The 6,000-nt window shown below is 39.4% G+C and overlaps 1 protein-coding gene across 2 annotated transcripts in view; it reads right to left on the bottom strand.

Annotated features, from left to right (window-relative positions):
* Positions 1–2,236, bottom strand: part of pak4 (p21 protein (Cdc42/Rac)-activated kinase 4) — a 14,301-nt gene extending 12,065 nt beyond the window's left edge. For both annotated transcript variants that reach the window (XM_077540411.1, XM_077540409.1), the window contains exon 1: positions 2,080–2,236. The gene's annotated coding sequence lies outside the window, so the exon portion shown is untranslated. The remainder of the gene's footprint in view (positions 1–2,079) is intronic.
* Positions 2,237–6,000: the final 3,764 nt, after the last annotated feature.

Here is a 6,000-nt window from a genome sequence, read left to right on the forward strand (position 1 = left end):
GAAGACCCCCCCCCTGAGCAAAAGGCAACAAACCTGGCCGTACCGCCCTGCCTTTGTGCTGCTTCCATACTCACTCAATTTTCTGTGTGTTTATTTCAACAGCTTAACTTGCCGCTTCATGCCTCGCCGGTGCTGCGGGCCACCCCTTGAACGAATCTGCGATTGGCGCGGACGCGGCACTGCTCCAACTTTCACTCAGCAACAAGTTATGAGATTTAAAAACACCAAGTAAATTCAACCTGTTCCATGGGGTATAAGGCGGTACCGCCTCCAAATAAAATCTCAGATTTTTATTCACAAAACTTTCATTTTCATCAAAGCAAATGACAATCACATTATTCAAAACAAGTCTGCCATTTTTGTATTTCTTCCCTCTGGAATTTCTTTCTGCTGATATCAAACAAGCGTTGAAACGTTTCATTAATAAAAATGCAAAATATATGTATAGATTTTTTTAGATTATGTGAAAACAAACTTTTCCTCAACCAAATGTCAGATTTAACTGGCAAAGACACTGTCTGTGTGTAACATTTAAAACTCCACACATTTATGAGGGACCGTTAATATGTCCCTGCTGTTTTGGTTAGCAACAGCAAGTGGCCACAATAGTTACAACATTTACAGTGTGCACTCAGATACTGAAACTTAATACCCGTTTTTCTCCCTGAAAAGGATATGAGGGAGGCATTACTTTGTCTTAATCACATCGGCTGGCCACTAATTGGAATACGGCATCTAATTGGAAGATTGTGAAGAGTCTGGCCTTCCGGGCACAACGCTGGACGCGGATGCTCATCATTAGTGTGCAATTTATTTAATGTACTTCTGGTTGAATATTAACAGCAGTTTTTTTTTTTTTTTATAAAAATTTGTCCAATTCTGCTGCACGACTGCCCAAGGCATTTTCAGCAGGCACTGCAAGGGACAGCTCCTGCCTTGCGGTCAAACAGCAGCTGTGTTTGCCTCAAAGCGACCCGCGGCTCACTTCACTTCACTTCAAACTGACCACAACACACAACATGCTTCCAGCAGGTTCAGTCTCCCCGCTGGGATGATCCTCATTTCTAAAGAACCCAACCCAAACGTTGATCTGCTGGAAAGTGTAAAAAAAACAACAACAACAAATTTTTAAAATTAAATAGGACCTTAAAAGACAGTGTGAACAACTTTGTGCTGTTGGTGTGTAACTGTTTGAAAATTAATAAAATTGCAAATGAAAAAAAAAAAGACAGCGTTGAAAGGGGCTTGAGAGGCGATTCCATCCCAGACTAAAGCAGACACTGCAGGAGCCTGTGACGATTGTCTCCCCATCATTTCGACTTTTATATATATATAAAAGAAGAAGAAGTTTGACAAGCCTCCAGCCACCTTCTCATCTTCATTACAGCTCCAATATGACATCAGTAGCCGTAAAATTGTGTCACCACATATATATAAAAAAAAAAAAAAAAAAAAAAAAAAAAAAAAACTATCGCGAGGTTTTCATGACTTTTTTTGACTTGCTAAGCACTCAAATATGCTATCCCTATTTCAAAACTTTATCTCATCAACATGTCAAATACAAAATTGAGTACAGTATATCTAATTGAACATGTCAAAATAAGATGGAGCGACCACCCGCTCTTCGGCGGCATCCTGGGAATGTGTGATACTCCCAACGCGCACGCGCACGCGCACGCGCACACACAGGAAGAGGAAGAGATTTTAGCATTGAGCTTCGCTTTTATCTTGATAGAAATAAAACAGCTGTAACTCTATTGGTCCGACAATTCCACCAGGAAGTGTCTCGTTCATTTTATTGAGTACACGAAACCCGCTTCAGAAGATGTAAACATCACCAATAAAACACTTTTATGACATCATATCGAAGCACAAACTCGGGAAAAGTGAGCGAGCAAAGTCTCCTCGATGGAGTAGTAGTTGTAGTAGTAGTGGTGCTGGTGGTGGTGGTGGTGGTAGGCTAACGTTAGCAACGGCTAGCAGGTAAACGGAGAAAAGCGCCACCCCCTCAACTCAAAGTCGGACACAACAAGCCGCTCAAGTTGTGCTTTTTCGAACAATACAAGGGAGCTTACTCACCACGTAAGATCCCCGGTCAACTGTCCGTGGCGCCGCAGACAGCACGAGAGAGCCCCGGGATGACTTTAAAAGAGCCGTCAACTATTAGCCCAAAGTCTCACTTTGCAGACGCCATGTTGGAAGCGTCAGGGGGGGCGGGGGAGGAGGACGAGGGAGAGGGAGAGGGAGAGGGAGACTACATCCGGGAATCTACTAGGCCGCTGCCATGGTAACCTCGCAGTGATTCGATGGGAACGACATGCGACGTTTCAAGGTTACGACGGTACACAATTACAAATAGAAAGCAACGCGAGGAAAAACAATAGACAAATATCAAAAGATACTGTGCGTGGAAAAATATTAGAAATACAAACGTACTGGAGAAAAGGAAAGTTCTAAAAAATAAATAAACTAAAGTGCAGATATTGGCAAAAAAAAATACTCATTACATAAAGAAAAAAAAATCTGTTCCTGATTTTTTTTTTCTTTATGTAATGAGTAAAATATAGCATTAGAAAAAGATACTAAAATATTGGGTAAAAATCAAAATTTGACACTCTGACACTATATTATAAGAATCCACAAGAAAAGGAAAATAGAGATTATACACACACAAAAAAATATTCAATTAAGAGGGATCAACCGTTGCATGCAATTGATCCTTATTCCGTGTTTATGGCGACTCTATGAAAAATGAAAAATCCCGAATGTTTCTTTTTGAGATTGAGCTCACTAAAATCACGCAAGATTTGGAAATTGGCTTTGGTTGCAATCTTGTTCCAGCAGGCTTATTATTATATAAGGCAGACTTGCAGATGAAAAAAACAAAACAAAACATCAAGAGCACAAGAAACAAACACATAATTACTTTACAATGGGCGGCAAAAGAGACTCAACATGATTTTGTTTCATTTGCAATGTAACTTTTTTTTTTTTTGTCTGGTGAAAATCTTGCTGATGTTGACATATTTTTCACGAGGCAGGCATCACATTTTCTTCTTTCTGAGCTATAGCTACAGCAAAAATAGATACATTATTTTAATTTTATGATAATGCAAGGGTTATATAATAGTTGCATATCATATTTGTGAGATTATGTTTCCATTTGAAGTATTTCATTTTTCCCACGGTGAAACACCACCACACTGTGTTCAAAACTTGTACTGCATGATTGAGTCGTATTTGGAGTTGATCTGATCCAAATTCCAAAGTAATAAACGTCCCTCCATCATCACTTCTGGATTTGCGGTCTCACACGTTGGCAGATGTTTTTTTTTATTTTTATTTTTGTCTGCTAAAAATAATATGTTAGTGTAACCGGGAACTAATTGACGTGTAAATCCACTGCCAACCACTTGATGGCGGCACACTACAATTTTTTTGAAAGAACAAAAAGCAGAAAGTACTTCTGCAGATCCTCGTTTTTGTTGAAAATGATGATGAAAATGATCCTGCTCTAGTTTCATCGTTCAAATAATATATTTTAATCAAGTACGGTGTTGTTATATACCTTTCCAGCGTTTAAAAAGGACATACGGTAAAAAGAACATAAAAAACGTTTTTGGATGGTTGAGTGCCCCCAAAAATGAACTCGAACAAGCTGAATGACTTCAACTTTTTCTCGTACATTTCATCCTGAATAAAACAATATATCATCAGCAAATACTGGGAAATTATATTTTCCAAAAAAGTCATCAATTTAGAATATAAACAAGTTTTGATTTTGATTTTTCATTTCCATGTATCATGAGTGAATGTGTGATTTCTTCATTTTTCACATCTTTTGGTGGCCAATATGGTGCTAATTCACTAATTCATTTGCATTTTCCTTTCTTTGACCCCAAGAGAGGGAGAAGACCAAGCCAAAATGCCAGCGCCGATTTTTTTTGGTGCCAGTTCAGTCCTGATTACAGTGGACCCCCCCCCCCCAATCGAGCCTGGCCACCGACAGCCAAAATCAGGCCAAAAAAAAAAAGACTAATTTAAAAAAAATCTGCAAAAAAAACAAAAGAATGTGGGATGGGGTATAAACCAAGCAAGGGGCAAGAAAACAATACCAGGTATCGGTATCACGCCGATACCAGCCTCATTTCAAGGTATCACGTACTCGTCAAGGCTGCTGATACTGACCACTGATACTAAAGGCAAAAAAAATATGACATCGAGTTAGTGCTCCTCACCAGTAGTTGGCGAAAGGTGCAATAATAATAGCTTCTTCCCAAATAATCAGCAAACAGGCGAATATGCGGTTGTATAAACACCTGCAAGCTCATTCCTGATTGGTTCAGTGTTGTTTAGGAGGCCCTACAGGCATCACGGCGACGTCACAATAAACACACGCACATTGGAATAAATGCATAGTTTATCATCATCATCATCATCATCATCATCATCGCAATCAACAAAACAGTCACTCCGAGCACGGGCAGTGCTGTCACATGGTACAGTCAAGCTCCGTCCACAGCTTTTGCGCAACCCGCCTGAACTACAAAGATACGAGATTATACTGAGGCTACGCGTTCTGCTACACTGGACACATGACCTGAATAGGACGACCGACACGTCAGTGCACAGAGTGAGACGTCGGCTCACGAGTGACAAGCTATGTTCCAAAAGGGTTCCGCTACCAAAGGTCAAAGGTCCCTTACGAAACGGCGGTTTAGGCGTCGGCAAGGTCACAAAGGTTGGATTATTTGAAGCCACCTGTATTCACTTGAAGACATTATATGAATAAAGTGTCATCCAAATGTGTGAAATAGAACCTAAAATATGGAAATGGTTTATTATGGTTGCTCATCACGTTCAAAAATCTTTTGCCGGCCGACCAAATCAAATTCAGGTCTTCTTTAGTAGTGCCCGAGTGATTTAAAAAAAATTTTTTTAGGTCAATGTCGTTACCAGTATTTGGCAGAGTAAAAATTGGATCACCGATTAATTTGAAAAATATATAATAAAAAAATAAAAATAATTAGAGTTGTTTTACAGCACTTTGTCCGTTCGTATTTGTTTCACGTTGGGAAAAAAAATGAATCAACCGATTTTTGTCAATCTTAAAAGAGCTAATATCAGAATTGAACGATTATATTGGCAGCCGATTAATTGTTTGGCGATTTTTGGTCAAATGATTGACGTCACTTGAAGAAAATGTGTGGTGACTCCCATTGCGTAGTTCTGCCAAATCTGAATTTGTCAAGCAAATGTGAAGCAGTCAAATTGAAAAACCCTGAAAAGTGAATTCAAGACATTTGTTGTTGTTTTTTTCCTCAAATATGGTCCGTTTGAAGATAATTGCTGACATTGCTAACATCTACTCACGATTTCGCTGTTTTTGACCGTTTCTTTTTTGCTACATGAGTCCCGTAACGATGTACAGCATCGTTCCAATTTGAGCATCTTCGCTCGCCTCAGCAATTATCTGACACAATTGCGTCAAGCAGTTAGCTTGCTAGCTCTGCTGCTGTGGTGGCTTTAGAGCGCCTCGTTGTCAGTGGTAAGTGTGCACACGTCAAAGAAAAATGTCTCGCTAACAACACTTGTTCTCTAAATGCGAATATTTTCACTTGACACAGATTTGAAGGACCTTTCTGGATTTTGTAAAACGCCAATTTGGATCAAATTTGGAGGTCGTCGTAAAAAGAAAAGAAAAAGTCTTTGATCAACTTTGTGGCGGAAGATGAGGGAATATTGGTTCCTCAATTGTGATTTATAAAGAGAAACATCGGTCTTGGATATCTTTTAGGGTATAAATAAAGTGTTGAACAAGCTTTAAGTGAGCTACATGCTTGCAAGTCAGACTGCGTAAATATGAAAAGTGCATCGGCAATCTGGAGGTCCTTCAAGGACAGTAGAAGGTTCAGGGCACTTTCTTGGCTAATCTTCCATCAGATTATAATGATTTACATATTCATCAACTCCCCCCACTAAACGCTATACTATAGGAGA

The sequence above is a fragment of the Festucalex cinctus genome, chromosome 13, assembly GCF_051991245.1.
Source record: "Festucalex cinctus isolate MCC-2025b chromosome 13, RoL_Fcin_1.0, whole genome shotgun sequence".
NCBI lineage: Eukaryota > Metazoa > Chordata > Actinopteri > Syngnathiformes > Syngnathidae > Festucalex > Festucalex cinctus.